General features: G+C 44.6%; 1 pseudogene; it reads left to right on the top strand.

Annotated features, from left to right (window-relative positions):
* Nucleotides 1–16,452: 16,452 nt before the first annotated feature.
* Nucleotides 16,453–19,920, top strand: LOC149979552 (uncharacterized; annotated as a pseudogene).
* The last annotated feature ends 3,115 nt before the right edge of the window (nt 19,921–23,035 follow it).

Genomic DNA, 23,035 nt, shown 5'->3' with positions numbered 1-23,035 from the left:
TTTATGTTTTTAACTAGGCAAGTCAGTTAAGAAAAAAATATTATTTACAATGACAGCCTACCCCAGCCAAACCCAGACAGCACTGGGCCAACTGCACACTGCCCTATGGGACTCCCAATCACAGCCAGATGCAATGCAGCCTGGATTTGAACCAGGTACTGCAGTGACCCCTTTGCACTGAAATGCAGTATCTTAGACCACTGCACCACCCGGGAGCCCCAAGCTGCTTGACCTGTCTGTCTCCAACAGATGCTGTGTGATTGGATACTTAGAGCCAGTGTTACTTGAATCCTATCCCATATGTGAGACATCGAAACAACTATTTGAAATACAACCATTTTGAAGGTCTCTCATAATATCAGACACTCAAACTGGTTGAGGATTTGTGGTGAGATATCAAGCAGCAAGCTAGTGCCTGTTAATGTTCACTCCTTCTGACACCTACCAAATCTAAATCTGAGATAATAGATGGAATGTCCTTACTTTTCCAATCAATAGCTTTTTGTGTACATCAATCCAAGTGTTTAGAACCCACAACCCATGGACATTACGGGGATGAACTAAAAGACACCCTACCTGCTCTATCTGCTGCCCTACCTGATGTAGAGCACAGCAGGAAGAATCTGTTCTTATTTGACTTAACTGTTTTGACTAACGTTCAATACCAAAGAGGGGATGAGTCTCAGATCAAACTGACTCAGGCCGTGTGAGCCAAGGCACTGACTGACCTATGGTTCGGAGAACACTTGCTCATTGCTGTTGATGGGGCCGCAGGGCACGCATGTTCCTTTGAACCTCCTCAGTCACACGTCCATCGCCCCTTCCAAGAACCTGGGAGTGGGGAAGGAAGAATAAAGGAGGGTTGTAGTTTGAAGGGACCACAAAGTGGAGCTTTCAAGGATATGGAGGCCACAGCTGGAGCTGATCCAGAGACACAACAACTGCTGCAAAAATGTGAGACATATGTGGTCATATGTAGGCCCTGAGCTCAGTCTGCTGCCTTGGCCCCAAGCACAGAATATCCTAAGATAGCAAGAGAGAGAGAGACTCTCTCTTGGTCTTTACCCACAACACCGAGCAGACTTTCCCTCACTAACACACACACAGACACACACAAAAGCATGTGTGCACAAACACAGATGCACAGGTATACACATGGATGTTGGGATGAAGACACTCTCAGAGCCCCTTCATCCACTGCCAAACACAGTGGATGAACAATCTGCGTTTTGTGCAGACAAAGAAAGATATGCTCCCCAAACCAATGCACTGCTGCCCAATAAGGCCTAGCAGCTGACAACTGCTTTGCTTGACATGATTTCATTCCAGCTGGCAAGGAGGATGTCCCATGTGGGACGCTACGATAGGCTGCATGTATTTCACACACTGTTCAGACAGTCACGTAACGAGCCACCCTCCTCAAGTAGTGTTTGATAGCATCCACTTTGCCGAACGCCTCTGATCCCATCACGCCCCTTGACCCATTCGAGAGCATACAGTCGACTGGGCCCGGGGTCACACTAGGGTTTTTCATCACCAAGCGACTGGGAAGGGAGGGCAGATGAAAACCTCTGTGTGCGTGGTCTCCATGTCCTGTTACCTTTCCGTATGCCACGTCCGTTACAGCCTCTCTGGACAAACTGAGGACTTGCAGACTTACCGAAGAATACATGAATATGGATGAGGCAAGCCAGCTACATTTGTGGTATGTTTGCCATGACTCAGACATTTTTTGACTATGTTTACTGTGAAGGACAAGGCATCACCTCTGGGAGAAGATGTGAAGCAGCTCTTGCAGGTGCTGCACTCTGAGTGTGTTTCTCTTGTACTTGGGCTCCTCCTACAGATGATTCAGGCCCAGCACCTGTGAATACAAAGTCCATAGGGAAGGACTCTGGGTGACTGTTCAGTAATACACTAATACTTGTAAATACTGCTAACCCTAGTAGCAAACGTTGTTAGGAAAGATTAACTAGAAGAATTACAAGAATATGTATTTTATGCTGTAAACTGTTTGAAACACTCTGGGAGGATGTCAATGTATGTGTGGTCATGCTACTTACTTTGCACACTGACAAATTTGCACACTATTCCCTTGTTTTCAGAAAAATACTGAAAACATGGGAATAGTTTAATGAAAAAGACAGTGGATAACATTATCTGGTGTTTGTGATCCTGACATCTCTGTAAATCACTGGTGAAAGTCTACCCCGAAATCTAGCCCTATGTCAGGTGTGTGCGTACTGGTAGCAAAGTCAGGTGCAGGAAAGCAGAAATTTGTGAACAAGCGCAAACTTTTTTGAGGCAAAAGTGCAAAATGCGCAAAACAGTCACAAGAATTGTGACACATGTTTGTGAAATACCACGGAAAAAACAAACCAGTCTGGCGTGTCAACAACAAACACGTAACACAAACAATCTTACACAAAGACATGATGGGGAACAAAGTAATAAATACATGTCAATTGATTGGGGAAATGAAAACCAGGTGTGCAGGGAACAAGACAAAACTAATGGATACATGAAAAATGGAGAGGCGATGGCTAGAAAGCCGGTGACGTCGCCCAAACAAGGAGAGGAGCTGACTTCGGTGGAAGTCGTGACACCCTACACCGTCTTCACATGTTGTTGCCTTAAAATTGAATCAAAACAATGGATTAAACTGGATATTTTCCCTTAGGCTCTACACAACGTACTCCACATTTTCAAAGTGAAAGAAAATTATAGAAAATTCATAAAAAGTAAAGATGTATTTATTGTGAATGTTTTCACACCCCAGAGTTAATACTTGGTGGAAGCACCTCTGGCCGCCATTACAGCTGTGAATAATTTTATTCAAACCTCTGATTTATTTATATATTTTTATTTATCTCCATCTGCCGGATGCATGGGCCTTAGGCTGTAGCCTAAACCTATTAAATGTGTTTAATAACGGACACTCCTTACCTATTTTGTGTCTAGCTATTTAAAAAAAAACTTTGCGTATATTCCCATCTCTCCCCATTTGATAGGCTATGAAAATAACTTTGGGTTATAGGCTACACATTCATCGTTTTATGCATGGTTCTCCCAATCAAACAATGAATCTAACAGAGATCCATCTCCAAAAGTTGTTTGAATAGCCTAAAAACATAAGGTAGCCGGGGGACTGATAATGACAGAGAACCAACAATAGGCCTGTCAAGAGACTATAGAAAAATCGAATGACAAGTTTAATCTTATAAAGAAATGTAATATCTATGCGTGATGCGAAAATCCCTCCATGTGAGGTTGAAAACCAAATGGCCAAAAACCTATCCTCCTACACTATTAGATTTTTTTTTATTTTAACAAATCTGTGTCTATTTAGGGAAGATTTCTTTACATTTTTTGAACACTATCGACATGAGCCAAAGTCCTACGTTGTGTCATATGAAACAAATACTCTGCAAAATATCATTCTTGAAAGATTTAAAACTTGTCAGATATTCAGTCCAGGGAAACCAACCCAACCAATGTTGTACCCGAGATACAAGAGAACAGACTGTTGTTGGATATGGTAGCCATTTACTAAAATTAAATTACCTCTACCATAGACCAGTTAAACTAGTACAACACTTCCACTCACATGTGGCCAAAAATAACTAACTGAAAGCCACGTCCCCACTAAGCCATGCCTCCAATATAATTTCATAGTGTGCCATGTCTTTGAGTGCATTGTAAAGTTACTACCAAGCCTGTATTTGTTAGTGACAGAGATATGGTTGTTGAATTTGTACATTTTCAGTCCTGTGACTATCACCAGGCAAATGTTATCATTAAAATGAATCTCTTTATGACAGTACATATCTCGTGATTTATTTTTATGCCTATTTTTAGCCTTAAACTGTAGGGTTTCACAATTCCATTAACTTTCCGAAATCCTGATTGAAGGAAATTATTTTTGGTACAATTTTATTAATGCTGACAGATAATTTGTTAGTTCAACATTGTGAGATCTTTTTGGTACATTGTGAGATTAATTTGGTAAAATTAATTATGCGAGATGGAAACACCTTTATGTGCAAATATTGATATAATAATCATCATCATATTGAAGTAAACTAGGAGTCACACGATGATATGGCTCTGGAAACCATGCAGTTAAGTAACATTGAGAGACTTCCTAACCCAATAAAACTAGAACAACCATATCAGTAATGGGTGAAAAAAATGTAAGTAACTGATTGGAATAGTTTAGATAAATGTAAACTCAGCAAAAAAAGAAACGTCCTCTCACTAAGTCGCCACTTATCTCAGCTCGCTGGTCACCATAGCATCTCCCACCTGTAGCACACGCTCCAGCAGGTATATCTCTCTAGTCACCCCCAAAACCAATTCTTTCTTTGGCCGCCTCTCCTTCCAGTTCTCTGCTGCCAATGACTGGAACGAACTACAAAAATCTCTGAAACTGGAAACACTTATCTCCCTCACTAGCTTTAAGCACCAACTGTCAGAGCAGCTCACAGATTACTGCACCTGTACATAGCCCACCTATAATTTAGCCCAAACAACTACCTCTTTCCCTACTGTATTTCATTAATTTATTTATTTTGCTCCTTTGCACCCCATTATTTTTATTTCTACTTTGCACATTCTTCCATTGCAAATCTACCATTCCAGTGTTTTACTTGCTGTATTGTGTTTACTTTGCCACCATGGCCTTTTTTTTGCCTTTACCTCCTCCTTATCTCACCTCATTTGCTCACGTCGTATATAGACTTGTTTATACTGTATTATTGACTGTATGTTTGTTTTACTCCATGTGTAACTCTGTGTCGTTGTATGTGTCGAACTGCTTTGCTTTATCTTGGCCAGGTCGCAATTGTAAATGAGAACTTGTTCTCAACTTGCCTAACTGGTTAAATAAAGGTGAAATTAAATAAAAACTGTCAACTGCGATTATTTTCAGCAAACTTAACATGTGTAAGTATTTGTATGAACATAACAAGATTCAACAACTGAGACATAAACTGAACAAGTTCCACAGACATGTGACTAACATAAATGGAATAATGTGTCCCTGAACAAAGGGGGGTCAAAATCAAAAGTAACAGTCAGTATCTGGTGTGGCCACCAGGTGCATTAAGTACTACAGTGCATCTCCTCCTCATGGACTGCACCAGATTTCCCAGTTCTTGCTGTGAGATGTTACCCCACTCTTCCACCTAGGCACCTGCAAGTTCCAGGACATTTCTGGGGGGAATGGCCCTAGAACTCACACTCCGATCCAACAGGTCCCAGACGTGCTCAATGGGATTGAGATCCAGGCTCGTCGCTGGCCATGGCAGAACACTGACATTTCTGTCTTGCAGGAAATCACACACAGAACGAGCAGTATGGCTGGTGGCATTGTCATGCTGGAGGGTCATGTCAGGATGAGCCTGCAGGAAGGGTACCACATGAGGGAGGGGGATGTCTTCCCTAAATCGCACAGCGTTGAGATTTCCTGCAATGACAACAAGCTCAGTCCGATGATGGAACACCGCCCCAGACCATGACGGACCCTCCACCTCCAAATCTATCCCGCTCCAGAGTTCAGGCCTCGGTGTAATGCTCATTCCTTCGACGAAAAAATGCAAATCGACCATCACCCCTGTTTAGACAAAACCGTGACTCGTCAGTGAGAGCACTTTTGCCAGTCCTGTCTTGTCCAGCAACGGTGGGTTTGTGCCCATAGGCAATGTAGTTGCCGGCGAGGTCTGGTGAGGACCTGCCTTACAACAGGCCTACAAGCCCTCAGTACAGCCTCTCTCAGCCTATTGTGGACAGTCCGAGCACTGATGGGGAGATTGTGCGTTCCTGGTGTAACTCGGGCAGTTGTTGCCATCCTGTACCAGTCTCGCAGGTGTGAGGTTCTGATCCTGTGCAGTTGTTACATGTGGTCTGCCACTGCGAGGACGATCAGCTGTCCGTCCTGTCTCGCTGTAGCACCGTCTTAGGCGTCTCACAGTACGGACATTGCAATTTATTGCCCTGGCCACATCTGCAGTTCTTATGCCTCCTGGCAGCATGCCTAAGGCACGTTCACGCAGATGAGCAGGACCCTGGGCATCTTTCTTTTGGTGGTTTTCAGAGTCAGGTGAAAGGCCTCTAGTGTCCAAAGCTTTCATAACTGTGACCTTAATTTCCTTGGTCCAGACATGCCGTTTGGCATTCAGCCCAAAGAGTTTAATCTCGGTTTCATCAGACTAGAGAATCTTGTTTCTTAACAGAGATGTTGCCAGAGAATTTAATGTTCATTTCTTTACCTTAATCCGCTTTAAATGTTGTTTAAGATAATTTGGCACTACGTCCAACCAGCCTCACAACCACAGACCACGTGTAACTACGCCATCCCAGAACCTCCACATCCGGCTTCTTAACCTGCAGGATTTTCTGAGTGGGGCTCATGACAGCCTGCTTGGAGTTCTCAGACCATGAGAATCAAGATTATCTGGTAAGCATTTCACTGTAAGGTCTACACCTGTTGTAGTCGGCGCACGTGACAAATAAACGTTGATATGTAATACATTATCTTGTGGATTGTTACCGAACAGATAACAACAATAGAAAGAATAATCTGGTTACATTGAGAGTCAGGCAGAGAATGGAGTGAAAGTGCACTGTAAATACTCAACACTGCTGTCGGCCAAGTGTAAATGGTTAGCAGCCTTTCCAATGAATTGGAATACCAAATAAGCCATCCACCCTTGATGGGCTATCAGCAGGACAATAGACTCTTGCCGAGTTTAGGGTATTGCGAGGCATGACAGTTCACCCATCTCTTTGCATAGCCAACCAACATGCACTGTTGTCTAACCACATCTGGATGGATCAATAACAAATTACTGTGGGAATAAATATCACTGAATGACAGAAATATAGGAATAAAGTAGGCTAATGCAATTGAATGCACATTTTTGCTTACTGAAACACCCAAAGTCATCCAATTGTTATAATACGTTTTTAAGCAATTGCCCACCCGCACGTGGTCAACTATTTCAGCACCGTTTTGCACTGCTGTGAGACAAGCATGAGGACTGGTCAAGATAAATCAATCAGATTTTTATTTTCATTGAATCTCAGGTTGGGTATTGGTTAGCCTACTGTTACAAATCCCTTTGGCCCGGCAGTCTAGGGGGGATGGTAACGAGACCCGTAACATAACTCATGCAAAGTATAATAGTGAAAAAGTAACAGTCGGAACAAAAAACCACAGACAACTAAATTACCGTCAAACACTCATGATTTACTTCTAAACACAAGGCAAAGGGGGCAGGAAAGGGGGCTGAGCTGGACCTAAGGAAATAAACAAATATCCAAAAACACCCCTAAGCTAGACTAGCCTACTTCAATACAGCTAACTAACTAACCACAAATACAGAGGGTGGTCCGCCCAGTTCTAACTAGGGTATTGGGTATTTAGACAAAGTATACCTACAGGTAATGTATGCCCATGGGCAACTTGTCTTGGTACCCCCTTTTCCCACCATCAAACAAACAGTCAAACACCATAACCAAAACAATGCTCACAGGATTCCAGACAAATGTGACAGGTATGAACAAACACCAAAAAGAGAGCTCAATCCAAAAGAGAGCGAGAGATAGTGAGAGAGAGATCTCGAGCTCCAGAGAAAACAACTGATTGGGTTTTTAAACCAAGGGAAAGGGTGTGATAAGGTAAGAGCAAAGGAGCAGGTGTCTTCTGAATAGCGACTGATTGGGGAATGATGATTGCCACCTGTGAGGGGAGAAGGATAGAAAAGAAAAACACACACAGGATACACTCACAGGATACCTATATCCGTAACACCTACAATTAGGGTGTGGAAATGTTAGGATTATTTTGCTCTTCACTCGCAGTCGCTTAGTAGCCTCGGCCTACTCCAACATTGTACAGTGCCATATTTTACTAACGGAAACCATGAGGCCTACATAGGCTACTGTAAAATGCATTTGTGTTTTTCTTGGAATAGAAATACCATAAAATAAATCAGTTAAATTAAGCTACATTTATAACAGTATAGGCAGCACAACAAATACAATAATGAATTACAAACAAATTATAATCAATCCCATATAGTCTGTTTTAAAGTCTTTAGTACAGACAATTTTAAAAACAGTCAAATGCATTCGGGAATTCAATCGCTTTAGCCGACATGTTGCAGTTTATTAATTGTTTAATTATTCAAGGCTCCCTTTGTTATTTTGTTTTATAATCAAAATGCTTGACTGTATTTAAAGACATGGATGACTTGTATGCTGTGTGATAACATGCACAAATTAATGAATGATTGATTGATATACTGTATATTGAAGTAGGCCTTTCTGCCAGTAAGTAAATTACACTAAAACAGCTACAGTAAACAGATTCTTAGGCCGACATGGATGTAGATTATGGCAGCCCCCCGCACCTCTCTGATTCAGAGGGCTTGGGGTAAATGCGGATGAAACATTTCAGTTGAATGCATTCCGTTGTACAACTGACCACGTATCCCCCCTTTCCTTTTTACAGCTCCATGTCATTTCAATAACTTAGCTTCTCAAAGATGCCCTCTGGTGGTCGAACTAACATTATTGTCAACAATGGCTGACAGTAAATACAGTGATGTCGTGCACTCCAACGTGCCATACCATTCCGTAGCATCCCGCAAGCTGTGCTGCTGTATGAGGCAACTTTTAAAGGAAGAACCACTGTAAGTAACTAGCTAGCAAACCTAAAAACTGTTTAGATGAAACGTCAACAGCCCTATCTAAGTCAAAAGCTGAAACTTCAAAAAAGTTAACAATCCCTTTAAGTAAGTCTGGTTGTCTGGTCATTTGGCACTGCATACTTTGGCAGCTGTGACTAGATATGGTAACAGTATCTAAACAATAATGTATGGTCCTTGCTATCTGGGATCCTTATGACGTACCAACTTTTACGTTAATTTTAAATGATTAAGGTAAGGGTTAAGGTTAGGGTAAGGATATGGGTTAAGGTTAGGGTAGGGAGGTCCGAAGGATCCCTGATAGCACTATCCAATAAGGTATGGAGGTTTGGAACTGAGCTGGGCCAAGAAGGCCACATGGCTTGGGAAGATCATCCTGCTCGCTTTGGGTCCAGGTCGTCTTTGAGTGACCCAAAAACAGTCTGAGAAGAAACCACAAAGGCAATCTCAGTCTCTGGCAAAGGATGAGGCACAATCGTTTAAACGTTTTTTCAGGACGGTAACGATATGAAAAACTTCTTCATTTAAGACTTAAATTACTTTGATTGGCCCTATAGTCATGAAACATATTGAAATTAATAGAAAATAACTGCAATTTACTGTACATACAAGGTTTGTCCAGGACCATGTGTGTGCCACAGCTTGCCACTTACAATATAACAACATATGGGAATGTTCTGGTGTAAGGTGCAAATCAAAACTCAAATGATGATTTGACGATATAATCTTGAAGCACATTCAAAACTTTATGGATGTGGATGCGAAAGTAAAGCAGAAAGGGTCATCACTTTCACATCGTATTGTTAACTGTTGCAGAGGCAGAGCACCAGACCAACAACAAGGCTACAGAAACAATTTCCTATGAGGGGCTCCTTCTGAATTCTCCCACATCTGTGAAACCAGTTTAATGCCTCCTCATCCTCAAACGTCACTAGTCAATAATACACACAGCTACGGGCAAAGAGTTAAAAACATGAGGAGAGGGCAAGAACCCGTCTCCTTGATCCTAAAACTGGATACCCTGTTAAGCAGGCCTCATTCCCTCATGTGAGGACCGGGGCTGGCCGCACGCACATAAAACACAGCTCAACCATAATCCAAACCAAAGCCACAATTTCATTCCAGACCCATGGAAGAATTACATTGTGGGTAGAGTGTACACATAAGGACTGCTGCTACAACGGCCAAAGATCCATCCTCTGGCCTTAATTATTATCCCGTTCACACAATGAGACCTAACCCAGTGAATTTACATTCTTCATCCTACCTAAAACAGATGTGCAGGGACATAAACTAAACCTGTATATAAGCACTGACATTCAGAGACAAGACTAAAGTTCAATTCAATTCTCAAACCGGCAATATATGCATATAAGGCATTCACAGAAGCATTTGAAAACACACACATCGAAACAGATCCATAGAATGTACGTTTTAAACATAGATAATGACAACCATCAGGCCTATTCCCAGACACAAACACACCACCTTGACATAAATGTTCCTTATTTTATTATTCTATCCCTGTACGTAGGCAAAACGGTGAAGGGGTTTAAATGTTTTTTATAATTATGGCAAACATGGAAATGGTCTGTCCCACAGTAGACCTACTTGCAGCGAGTAAAACATATAACTTCTAATTCTAACTGTTACAGACATCAAATTACATGAAAACAGATGGAAAACAGATGGAAAACCCACATATTAATTATCTGATAAACCTAATATCTTTTTCTTCGCAGATATGCCTTATTTTGTGCACACAGGCACAGGACCTTATTTAATTGAACTTCAATACCATAATTATTGGATATTTAAACACATGCTCCCTCTTATGCCGCAATAAATACACAGCAGACACAATTTGGCACATAGCGTCATTTTCTGGTTGCAAATGGGTTTTCTAGTTGAGAAGGCATCATATGACCAGATTCCAACCAACTGGTCTCTGCTACAACCAGGTAAAGAGATATTTTTCACAATGAGATCAAGACAACAGGGAAATATATATTTTGGTTGTTAGAGAGAGGTTTAAGACGTCTTTTTCTGGTTCATAAAACACCACGAAATGATGCCGTTGCAACACATTTTGCGCTCCTGTATGGGTGTATCTTTTGCCACAAAATTAAACTTTTCTTTCTAAAAATGCAAAAACATATTTGTTTTCTACATTGGAAAGTGCATTCGGAAAGTATTCAGATCCCTTGACTTTTTCCACATTTGGTTACGTTACAGCCTTATTCTAAAATGTATTAAATGGTTTGTTTTTTTTCTTCACCAATCTATACACAGGTTTTTGGACATATTCGCAAACAATTTTTTTAAGGATTTAAATATCACATTTACATAAGTATTCAGACCCTTTACTCAGTTCTTTGTTGTATCACCTTTGTAAGCGATTATAGCGATTAATTCTTCTTGGGTATGATGCTACAAGCTTGGCACTCATGTTTTTGGGGAGTTTCTGCAAAACTATTTTCAGGTCTTTCCAGAGATGTAGCTGGGCTCTACCTGGGCCACTCAAGGACATTCAGAGACTTGTCCAGAAGCCACTCCTGCATTGTTTTGGCTGTTTGCTTAGGGTCGTTGTCCTGTTGGAAGGTGAACCTTCGCCCCAGTCTGCAGTCCTGAGCGCTCTGGAGCAGGTGTTCATCAAGGATCTCTCTGTACTTTGCTTTGTTCATCTTTCCCTCTAGCCTCCGAGTCCGCTAAAAAATATCCCCAAATCATGATGCTGCCACCACCATGCTCCACCATAGGGATGGTGCCAGGTTTCCTCCAGACATGCCGTTTGGCATTCAGCCCAAAGAGTTTAATCTCTACCTTAATCCGCTTTAAATGTTGTTTCAGAGAATTCGTCAGTACGTCCAACCAGCTTCACAACCACAGACCGTGAAACTATGCCATCCCAGAACCTCCACGTCCAGCTTCTTTATCTGTGGGATCGTGGAGGGGGGCTCATGACAGCCTGCTTGGAGTTCTCAGACCATGAGAATCAAGATGATCTGGTTTCTTGTTTCTCATGGTCTGAGAGTCTTCAGGTGCCTTTTGGCAAACTCCAAGAGGGCTGTCATGTAGTGTCCACTCTACCATAAAGGCCAGATTGGTGGAGTGCTGCAGAGATGGTTGTCCTTCTGGACGGCTCTCCCTACTCCTCAGAGGAACTCTGGAGCTCTGTGAGAGTGACCATCCGGTTCTACGTGACCAAGGCCCTTTTATTTTATTTTACCTTTATTTAACTAGGCAAGTCATTTAAGAACAAATTCTTATTTTCAATGACGGCCTAGGAACAGTGGGTTAACTGCCTGTTCAGGGACAGAACGACAGATTTGTACCTTGTCAGCTCGGGGGTTTGAACTTGCAACCTTCCGGTTACTAGTCCAATGCTCTAACCACTACCCTACGCTGCCGCCCCTTTCCCCCCGATTGCTCAGTTTGGCCGGGTGGCCAGCTCTGGGAAGCTCTGGCCAGCTCTCTTGGTGATTACAAACTTCTACCATTTAAGAATGATGGAAGCCACTGTGTTTTTGGGGACCTTCAATGCTGCAGACATTTTTTGGTACCCTTCCCCAGATCTGTGCCTCGACACAATCCTGTCTCGGAAGTCTACGGATAATTTCTTTGGCCTCATGCCTTGGTTTCTGCTCTGACATGCACTGTCAACTGTGGGACCTTATATGGACAGGTGTGCCTTTCCAAGTCATGTCCAATCAATTGAATTTAACACAGGTGGACTCCAATCAAATTGTTGAAACATCTCAAGGATGAGATCAATTTCAAGTCTCATAGCAAAGGGTCTGAATAAGTGAAAAATTCTGTTTTTTATTTTCTATACACTAGCAAAAATTTCTAAACACCTGTTTTTGTTTTGTCATTATTGTTTATTGTGTGTAGATTGATCAATAAAAACAAATCATCCATTTTAGAAAAAGGGTGTAACAAAATGTTGAAAAAGTCACAGGGTCTGAATACTTTTCGTATCCACTGTAATTAATTCCTACGGTTCTTAACCATGTCGCCTTGCTCTCACACATGGACAAAGTCAAACACAGATGTGTTTCATGAAGAGGCACTGATTATCTGCTGTTTTAGGCAAGACCTGACCTCTAGTGTCAGTATTCATGTACTATCACTACAGGCCTTAAATCCAGAAAAAGTATCCAGACTAGTGGCAAGGGATGGACCAACTCTCCCCCCATCTATCTGCAGTTAATGTCCCAAAGAGTAATCACATCAGTAAAAAGGAAACCATAAGAATCACACATGAAAGCTGAACTGGCATTTCTGGAAATGATATTTGTATGAATCCATTCATCCATCTCCAACATATGGGCTCCTGAGTGGTGCAGCGGTCTAAGGCACTGCATCTCAGAGCTAGAGTCATCACTACAGACCCTGGTTCGATTTCAGGCTGTATCACAATCGACCGTGATTGGGAGTCCCACATGGAGCACAATTGGCCCAGCGCCGTTTGGCTGGGGTAGGCCGTCATTGTAAATAAGAATTTGTTCTTAACTGACTTGCCTACTGTAGTTAAGTAAGTATCAGTCATTATAACAACATTATATTTTAACTGGAACACTACCACTAAAACAGCTCAGTGTAACCCAGAGCGCTCAACAAGCAGATGGAACACACAAAACAACTCTAGGAAAAAAAGATAGAAATACTGTATATGAACATAAGACTGTTGTTAATGAATCATGCCTGCTTTCTGTGAATCCTGGTGACAAATGTTAGTCCACCCAATAACACAAATACACCCCTCGGATCAATGTACAATTGAAATGCCAAAATGTATTTGGATGAGGAAAAAAGGTAGAAAGCTCATATTTATTGCCCCTATGCTAAATGTATAAGGAGCAATCCATGTTGTAAATAGACCTACAGTAACTGGGAAATCAGGGGAAAAATTGCACCTCAAAGCAAAATAGCCATGTTGTACCACAAAAATACTGCAAGGACCAAAGTCACACTAAGATTTGTGATTGAACTCTATACTCAATGTTACACAAATAAAAAAAAATATATGACACCTCTGCCTAATTTATCCAATGGTAGTCTCTCTGATTGGTCTACCAATTTTGTTTCGTGATTTTGTCTAATAGCGTTCGACAACATAAAACACTACAAAATTCAAAATGTGTATACGATTCTATCATGAGAGATTTTTGGGGTGATTGCATAAATCTCTATAACGAGGTGCAGTGTAAAATATCATTATTGAGATCAAAATGGAGTGCTCCTTTCCTCCCCGGGTCTTTGCTTATTAAAAAAGTAGCATGAGAGATGTCTGCTCACTCGAGCCCCCTCTGCAAGCACCCTGAACCAAGGCCAAGCTCCCTCTGGGGCTTACTCAAACGGTTTTCTCTCCTTTATTTGAACTCAGACACTTGCCAGCTCGAACAGCTCTTACTGGGAGAGTTAATGACGTATTCCACTGTAATTCTGCCAGGTCTACAAGTCCAAGTCTCAGGAGGGATTAGTTGACAAAAAAGACAAGGCATGGTGGCGGGGCTATTTCGAGCTCAACAACAACATAATACATCTTGATTCAGTGAGCTGTGTTCTCAGGCTAATGTCAAAAATAGGGTGGTGAACTAAGGAAGCTTCTTCTTTGAGAGATATTCCATATGAGGATCAAACATCAGAAGAAGAAGCAATAGTGGCAGTATAGTATACTAATACTAACCAAGTGTCATGGCTGCCACGGTTGTTTATCGAATTAAGGAGTGGGAATATAAAGGAGTACCGTAATTGAGTCACAATAAACAATGAAATTGCTAGTTGCCTGTTTATGGCTCTAAACACAAAAGTGCACATACAGATGTTGGATCTTAAATTTAAATCACTCTTTCATTGCTGAGAAGTTTTCTGCAAACTTTGCATTAGCAAACCAGCACATGCTGTCAACAGACTTTTAAACCACTGTTGAGCCTGCCAGGCCAAGTGTCTGCAACTTCATATTAACATTTAAGTGGGTGCAATGTATGTTAAGCACAATACATGTGACGGATATTGGCTTGTATGAATAAGATAAAAGAACTGTTAATTACAATGAGGGAGGTAAATCTGACTATCTCCTTGTGTTGCTATTTTAGTAGCCTATGGAGGAAAGATTTCTTTCGACATAATTACGATAATTCCCTATTACTGCATAATTGGCATGAGCACTGCATTATGTCAATTGTGTACTAGTTACGACAGTGAAATGTGGAATGTCCTTTGGCATACACTGATATACAGTTGTTGTATACAAAGAAGTTCACTTTTCGAGCCCTCCAGGCCCACACTTATCGGCTTTACAGGACCCAGAGCTGAAGAAGCTAGAGCCAACAAAAAAAAAGATCACGCACTTCACCGAAATATGGGAGCTATTGGGACCCATCTTTCTAGTTCCCCCAAAAACCAGTGGGAAATTAAAACAAGTCAGGCCCTGCATTGCTGTAAATCTCCCCCTTTCCTGCTTCCCTGTCTGCTGGTATTAACTAGAGCTACCATCCGAGCAGAACAGCTGTTTACTGTCTCGTGCTTTCAGACCTTGCCAGGGGCTCGCGACGCCGCTTTTCAGGTTGTCTGGGAAAACATGACCATGCTGTCCTGGATGCCCGGCCGCTGACCCATATGTCGCTAGTTCTAGGAGAAGTGGGGCTTCAGGACAGGGTCCACAGTCAGACGCTAGCCAGGATCACTGACGGCTACTGGACGACTCACCTCTCTCACTCTCCTGCTGAGATGAGGACTGAGGCCCTACTCTTTAGGACACCTTTCCCCGCTGCGCCTGACCTCCCAGAGTCTTCCCTTATTCCCCTTAGTCATTAAAAGAAAGAGGAATCAAACAGGCGCCACACTGTGCACATCTGTTCAACAGAAGCACTCAGTAACACTACAGCCTGGGCTCCACCTCAATGTATGAAGGAAATAAAGCGAGTTGTTTCATTCACACATCCTGATACGAAGGATATACTAACTCGGTCAAAAACAGAAAGAGAGAAAAACCAATCCCCACTACTAGAAATGGGTTTGTTACCACCATGGGGGCCACTTGTAGGGTAAGCTATGTCAGCAATAGATTGATTTGATTAAAATCTAGAAGTGTGGAAAAAGTTGGCTACTAGATTTCGAAGGTTAGGTTGATATAAGTTTTTGTATGCTACAACAAAGTTTAATTCCAACCAATGGAATAGTCCCAAAAGTGCAAACCCCACCCAGCTGGCACTCCAGACAGGCTCAGTCAGACTCAAAGTATTTAGCAGAAAGCAAACAAAAGCAGAGATTCACACTTTTCCACCTTAGGGGAGATTGGGGTAAGTTTAGCCAAAGGTGTAAATTGAGCCACCCTTGTTTCTAGGAAACCATACACAAAATGTATCATTTGACCAAATATTTAGGAAGAAGTCATCATTTAATTGAGTCTTTGAAGAAACCACATGGTAAAAGTGCTAAGCAAGGTCCAAAAAATGGATTTTCACCAAATCAAATGAATGTATATTGTTGGTGATGCTTGTATATACACCAAAGTACAGTAGGTCATTTTAAGGTTGTTCTATATATCAGTTGGGGTCTCTATAAGCTTCAATATGAGGTCCTAAACCTAGCATGAAAGTGCATCCTTGTAGCTGTGTGGGCTAACATAACATTATTGACTGAGGTAAGATGAGCCAAAGGTTGAGCCAATGGCAAGTTGAGCAAATATATGTGTGTTCTTCCCAGGCATAATGCAAGGCATTATTGCTGCGATATGAGGTAACAACAGGGCCAATGTTAAAAGTGTAAAAAATAAGTACACATTTTTTGTTAGGTGTTAAGCCTGAGTTAAAATATGCTTAAAATCCTCCCGTGGTCCTGGGGACAGGGTGACCCAGGTCCTGTGTGTGGAGGGCTCCCCGCTCTGTGCTCTGTGTTCGTGGGTCAGAGCGACCTAGCCAGCCACTACGCAGGTCCAGACATGCTCCGCTGTGTGCTAGAGAGCAGCCAAGTGTTATTATTGTGCTCTGTGCTCTTGGGTTAGAGCGACCCAGGCCCTGTGTTTCCAGGGATTCCGCTCTGTGCTGTCCGCTCTGTGCTCGTGGGTCAGAGCGACCCAGCCAGCCACTGGCGAGGCGTATGCCGTTGAGTGTAGAGAGTCTGCGAGTGCGGCGAGGTTGTGCGTGTCTCCCCGCTCTGTGCTCTCCGCTCTGTGCTCTTGGGTCAGAGTGACCCAGCCAGCCACTGGCGAGGCGTATGCCGTTGAGTGTATAGAGTCTGCGAGTGTGGCGAGGTTGTGCCTGGCTCCCCGCTCTGAGCTCTCCGCTCTGTGCTCGTGGATCAGAGCGACCCAGCCAGCCACTACACAGGTCCAGACATGCCCCGTTGTGTGATAGAGAGCAGCCAAGTGTTATAGCTGTGCTCTGTGCTCGTGGGTCAGAGCGACCCTGCCAGCCACTGGCGAGGCATATGCCGCTGAGTGTAGAGAGTCTGCGAGTGTGGCGAGGTTGTGCCTGCCTCCCCGCTCTGTGCTCTGTGCTCTGCGCTCCTGGGTCAGAGAGACTCAGCCAGCTACTACACAGGTCCAGACATGCCCCACTGTGTGCTAGAGAGCAGCCAAGTGTTATAGTTGTGCTGTGTGCTCTGTGCTCACGGGTCAGAGCGACCCAGTTCCTGTGCTTTCAGGGCTCCCGCTCTGTGCTCGTGGGTCAGAGCGACCCAGCCATCCACTGGCGAGGCATATGCCGTTGAGTGTAGAGAGTCTGCGAGTGTGGCGAGGTTGTGCGTGGCTCCCCGCTCTGTGCTCTGCGCTCGTGGGTCAGAGCGACCCAGCCAGCCACTGGCGAGGCGTATGCCGTTGAGTGTATAGAGTCTGCGAGTGTGGCGAGGTTGTGCCTGGCTCCCCGCTCTGTGCTCTGCACTCCTGGGTCAGAGAGACCCATCCAGCCACTACACAGGTCCAGACAAGCCCCGCTGTGTGCTAGAGAGCAGCCAAAGTGTTATTGTGGCTCGGGTGGGGTGGGTCAACTGCACACGGCTAGACACACGCGTGCAAGCGAGCCTCATGCATTTTCAGGTCTTGGTCTCCCACGTAAACGGGCCGGCCGGCTGGCCGTAGAGAGGATACTAATATTGTCAGCGGCACACACACCCTCACACACACACACACACACACACAAAGTGACCGGCGCCCCTCCCGTGCCAAGTGCGCTCTTCCCCGCCGCTCAGTGGACCCAATCAGTGGACCCGAGCGGCCATGGCCGTTCGTTTTACGGCCGGGCAGGATCTAGAACAGATCTTGTCCAGCATGGACCAAGAAGACTACTCAGATTCCCAGGAGAAGGATGAAGAGTAAGAGGAAGAGGAAGACGAATACAACCCCGAACGCCGCGAGGTCGACGATGCTTCTTCTCCATCTCTATTGAGGAAGAGCCCGAGGAAGCCCCCGAGGACGAGCACGAGGGCCAACACGAGGAAGACATCTCCTCGTCCCCGGACCAAAGGGAGACGCCGTTGCTGTCGAAAAATGGCAAAAATGAATTGTCCCCCGTGGCCTACAGCTGCGGCCACAATCGCAGGGCCCTCGCGATCTGCCACGCCGGGCCGGACGAGACTACGGGCCCCACAGCCTATGCCGCGACCCAGGCCCACGACATCCCATCCTCCTTCCACCTGTTTGTCACACCGGCGATAGAAAGGATGATTGTGGAATTGTGGAAACGAACCTGCACGGGGCCAGAAAATACGGCGATGGCTGGCGACCCATGGACGCCATGGACCTGCGTGTCTACGTAGGGCTGCTGATCCTAGTGGGTGTCTACAGGTCCCGAGGCGAGGCCGCGGCAAGCCTGTGGGACGCCGAGAGCTGCAGGACCGTGTTCCGAGCCACCATGCCGCTCAAGGTCTTTCACAGGTACTCAAGGCTTTTGCGATTCGACGACCGCCAGTCGAGACCCGCCAGACTCGCCACGGACAAACTCTCAGCCATACGAGAGGTCTGGGACTTGTGGGAGGCGCGGCTGCGGGCCCTCCACAACCCGGGTCCTGACGTGACGGTGGACGAGCAACTGGTCCCGTTCAGAGGTACTGTGCGTGCGCATGTGCGTGTGTGTGTGCGTGTGTGTATGTCAATAGAGAGGTAGTGGCTGTAGCAGCGGTACCAGCGGCTGTGGCAGCACCAGCAGCGTGTGTAACACAAAAGGCCGTTGGCCCCAATGAGACAGTAACGAGACTAATCTCTTCTCCTCTTTGCAAAAGGCTGCTGTCGTTTCCGTCAGTACATCCCCAGCAAGCCGGCGAAATACGGCACCAAGTCGTGGGTGGCCTAAGACACCAAAACCAGCTACGCGGTGTACACCGGCAAGGCGGCCAGCGGAGGCCCCGTGAAGAACCAGGGGACGCGCGTCGTCCTTGATCTGACAACGCAACGTCACCTGTGACAACTTCTTCACCTCCTACGAACTGGGCCAGCGGCTCCTCGAGAGGAACCTCACCATGGTGGGCACGATGAGAAAGAACAAGGCCGAGCTCCCGCCCGCGCTGCTCGAGTCCAGGGGCAGACAGGTCCTGTCCTCCAGGTTTGGCTTCACGCCCACCACCACTCTAGTGTCCTACCTGGCAAAGAAAAACAAGAACGTGCTACTTTTGAGCACGCCGCACACAGAGGGCGACATTAGCAATCGCGCGACAGGAAGCCGGCCATCATCCTAGACTACAACTGCAACAAGGGTGGCGTGGACAACCTAGACAAGGTGGTCGGCACCTACAGCTGCAGACGGATGACTGCCCGCTGGCCCCTGGTTGTCTTCCACAACATCCTCGATGTGTCCTCCTGCAACGCCTTTGTCATATGGCAAGAGATCACTGGATGCCTCGCAAGCGGAACAAGCGCAGGGTGTTCCTTGATTAGCTGGGAAAGGCACTTGTGAAGCTGCTGATCCAAAGAAGGCAGCAACTCCCCCGCACCGAAGCGGCGTCAGCACTTGTCAAAGTCCTACAGAGTGCTATGGCGGCTCGTGATCAACAGCGCGAGGAGCCCGCCGCTGGCACGGCCGCTGCCCCGCTCGTTGCCCCGGCCACCGGGGCAAGTAAGAGGAAGAGGTGTCAGCTCTGCCCACCCAAGAAGGACTCCAAGACACACATGGTATGTTGCAGGTGTAAGATATACATCTGCAATGGCTGTTCACACGCATACTGTCACACTTGCGCACCTTGGGCCTTTTGCCAGGACGGGACAGGGTGACCCGGAGGACGCAGGGACTAGACACAATACGAGGACGACGGGAGGGTTAAAACAAATAAAACAAAACATTTGATTCTGAGTGTGTTGAATTGTGTTTGGGAAATAAAGATGGACAAGGCAGTGGCAATATTTAATTCAATACAGAAATGTGTTGGCGGCTTACCCCGTCCAGCAGCTCAATTTAAGCCATCCCCGTGGTAAGTTGAGCCAAGAGACCACTTTTTTTATGTTATGATTAAGTTCTGATTATACACAACAACCTGAAATATATGTAGATGTCTTTGTTAGAAAGAATACTTTAATTTCCCTTAACGGATGATGCTGACTGTATTACCCCACTCTCCCCTACCAAAGTTGATAAACCAAGGACAAAAACACATCTGTAAATTATACGAATGTTAGGCACATGAAGAGGGTTCGAACAGGAACAGAATTGAGTAAACAGCAGTGAAGGATGAATTGGCTTGAGTGAAAGAAGAGTAGATAAGTTAGTACAATGTTCAAAGTGTAATGTTGGGAATTCCCTGATCTGAATTGCCACAGAAAGAAAATGTGTTTTATTGATCAAACAAATCCAAAACGCACATTCTTTCATTGGAAAATAATGACAATTTGGATAGAACAGGGCCCTCTGCTCTACTGAAAAGTTATGGTGGTTAGAATCCAACTGAGACTGACAGTAGTTCCATCTAGAAGGAACATTGCTTTAGTGGCATGATACACATTATAACCACATTATAGCCTTCAAAATTATACTGAACAAAAATATAAACGCAACATGCAAAAATGTCATTGATTTTACTGAGTTCATATAAGGAAATCATTCAATTTAAATAAAATCATTAGGCCCTAATCTATGGATTTGACATGACTAGGTAGGGGGCGCAGCCATGGGTGGGCCTCCTCCACTGTGGAGCCAGGCCCAGACAGAAATAGTTTTTCCACCAAAAAAGGCTTTATTACAGACAAAAATAGTCCTCAGTTTCATCAGCAATTGTCCTGTTTGGAAGGCTGGTGAGCTAAGTTTTCAACTCTCTTCACAAACACTTTCTCCCAGCCAAACAATTGTGCAATTTTCAGTGGGGGTTAATCAAATTCAACAGTTACGTACTGAAAATGATCTTCCATGGTAGGTACCCAATAATTGAAATTGTAGAAGTGTATGAAAAATATTCCTGCACACCTAATTTTACCTCTGCACGTGTATTGTTAACATTTTGGTTAGAGACCAAGACCAGTCTAAGACCGGTGACTAATATGCTTGGAAAGTGGAGACTGGAGAGAGTATTGCAGTATTCGAGACACTGTCATGCTTGCTAGCAAAGACATTTGCAGTGGCTAATTAACTGTAAATCCATAAACATGGGCACCCTCATAGATATAATCCTGACCAACCTGCCCTCTAAATACACCTCTGCTGTCTTCAACCAGGATCTCAGCGATCACTGCCTCATTGCCTGCGTCCGTAATGGGTCGGCGGTCAAACGGCAACCACCATTACTGTCAAACGCTCCCTAAAACACTTCAGAGAGCAGGCCTTTCTAATCAACTGGCCCAGGTATCCTGGAAGGATATTGACCTCATTCCGCCAGTAGAAGATGCCTGGTTATTCTTTAAAAGTGCTTTTCTCACCATCTTAAATAAGCATGCCCCATTAAAATGTTGTAAAACTAAGAACAGATATAGCCCTTGGTTACCAAGGGCTCAACTCCAGACTTGACTGCCCTTGACCAGCACAAAAACATCCTGTGGGGTACTGCATTAGCGTCAAATAGCCCCAGCGATATGTAACTTTTCAGGGAAGTTAGGATCCAATATACACAGGCAGTTAGGAAGCAAAGGCTAGCTTTTTCAAACAGAAATTTGCATCCTGTAGCACGAACTCCAAAATGTTCTGGGACACTGTAAAGTCCGTAAACACGAGCACCCTCATAGATATCATTCCGACCAACCAAAATTTACATCCTGTAGCACAACCTCCAAAAAGTTCTGGGACGCTGTAAAGTCCTTAAACACGGGCACCCTCATAGATATCATCCTGACCAACCAAAATGTACAGTACATAATGTAGCACAAACTCTGGGACACTGTAAAGTCCATGGAGAATAAGAGCACCTCCTCCCAGCTCCCCACTGCACAGAGGCTAGGAAACAATGTCATCATCATCGAGAATTTCAACAAGCATTTTTCTACGGCTGGCCTTGCTTTCCACCTGGCTGCCCCTACCCTGGTCAACAGCTCTGTACCCCCCACAGCTACTGGCCCAAGCCTCCCCAATGCAGATAGCTGATGTTTTCCTTAAAGAGCTGCAAAATCTGGACACCTACAAATCAGCTAGGCTAGACAATCTGGACCCTCTCTTTCTAAAAGTATCTGCTGCAATTGTTGTAACCCCTATTACTAGCCTGTCTCTTTTGTATTGTCTGAGATCCCTAAAGATTAGAAAGCTCATCAAAGGGGGAGACACTCCTGACCCAAACTGTTACAGACCTATATCTGTCCTAACCTGCCTTTCTAAGCCAAGTTAATAAACAGATCACCGACCATTTCGAATCCGTACCTTCTCAACTATGCAAACTGATTTCCGAGCTGGTCATGGGTGCACCTCAGCCACACTCATGGTCCTAAACGATTCCATAACTGCCATCTATAAAAGACAATACTGTGCAGCCGTCTTCATCAACCTGGACAAGGCTTTTGACTCTGTCAGTCAACGCATTCTTATTGGCAGACTCAGCAGCCTTGGTTTCTCAAATTACAGCTTCGCCTGGTTCATCAACTACTTCTCAGACAGAGTTCAGCGTGTCAAATCGAACAGACTGTTGTCTGGACCTCTTGCAGTCTCTATGGGGGTGCAACAGGGTTCAATTCTCGGGCCGACTCTTTCTCTGTATACATTAATGATGTCACTCTTGCTGCTGTTGATTCTCTGATCCACCATGACGCAGACGACACCATTCTGTATATTTCTGGCCCTTCTTTGTACACTGTATTAACAAACCTCTAGACGAGCTTCAATGCCATACAACACTCCTTCAGTGGCCTCCAACTGCTCTTAAATGCAATTATGTATGCTCTTCAACCGATCGCTGCCCGCACCCACCCACCCGTATAG

Source organism: Oncorhynchus mykiss, chromosome 11, assembly GCF_057628025.1.
Source record: "Oncorhynchus mykiss isolate SJ-2025 chromosome 11, ASM5762802v1, whole genome shotgun sequence".
In the NCBI taxonomy this organism is placed as follows: Eukaryota; Metazoa; Chordata; class Actinopteri; order Salmoniformes; family Salmonidae; genus Oncorhynchus; species Oncorhynchus mykiss.
The sequence above is the reverse complement of the archived record's forward strand: the minus strand, read 5'-3'. Positions and strand labels throughout refer to the sequence as shown.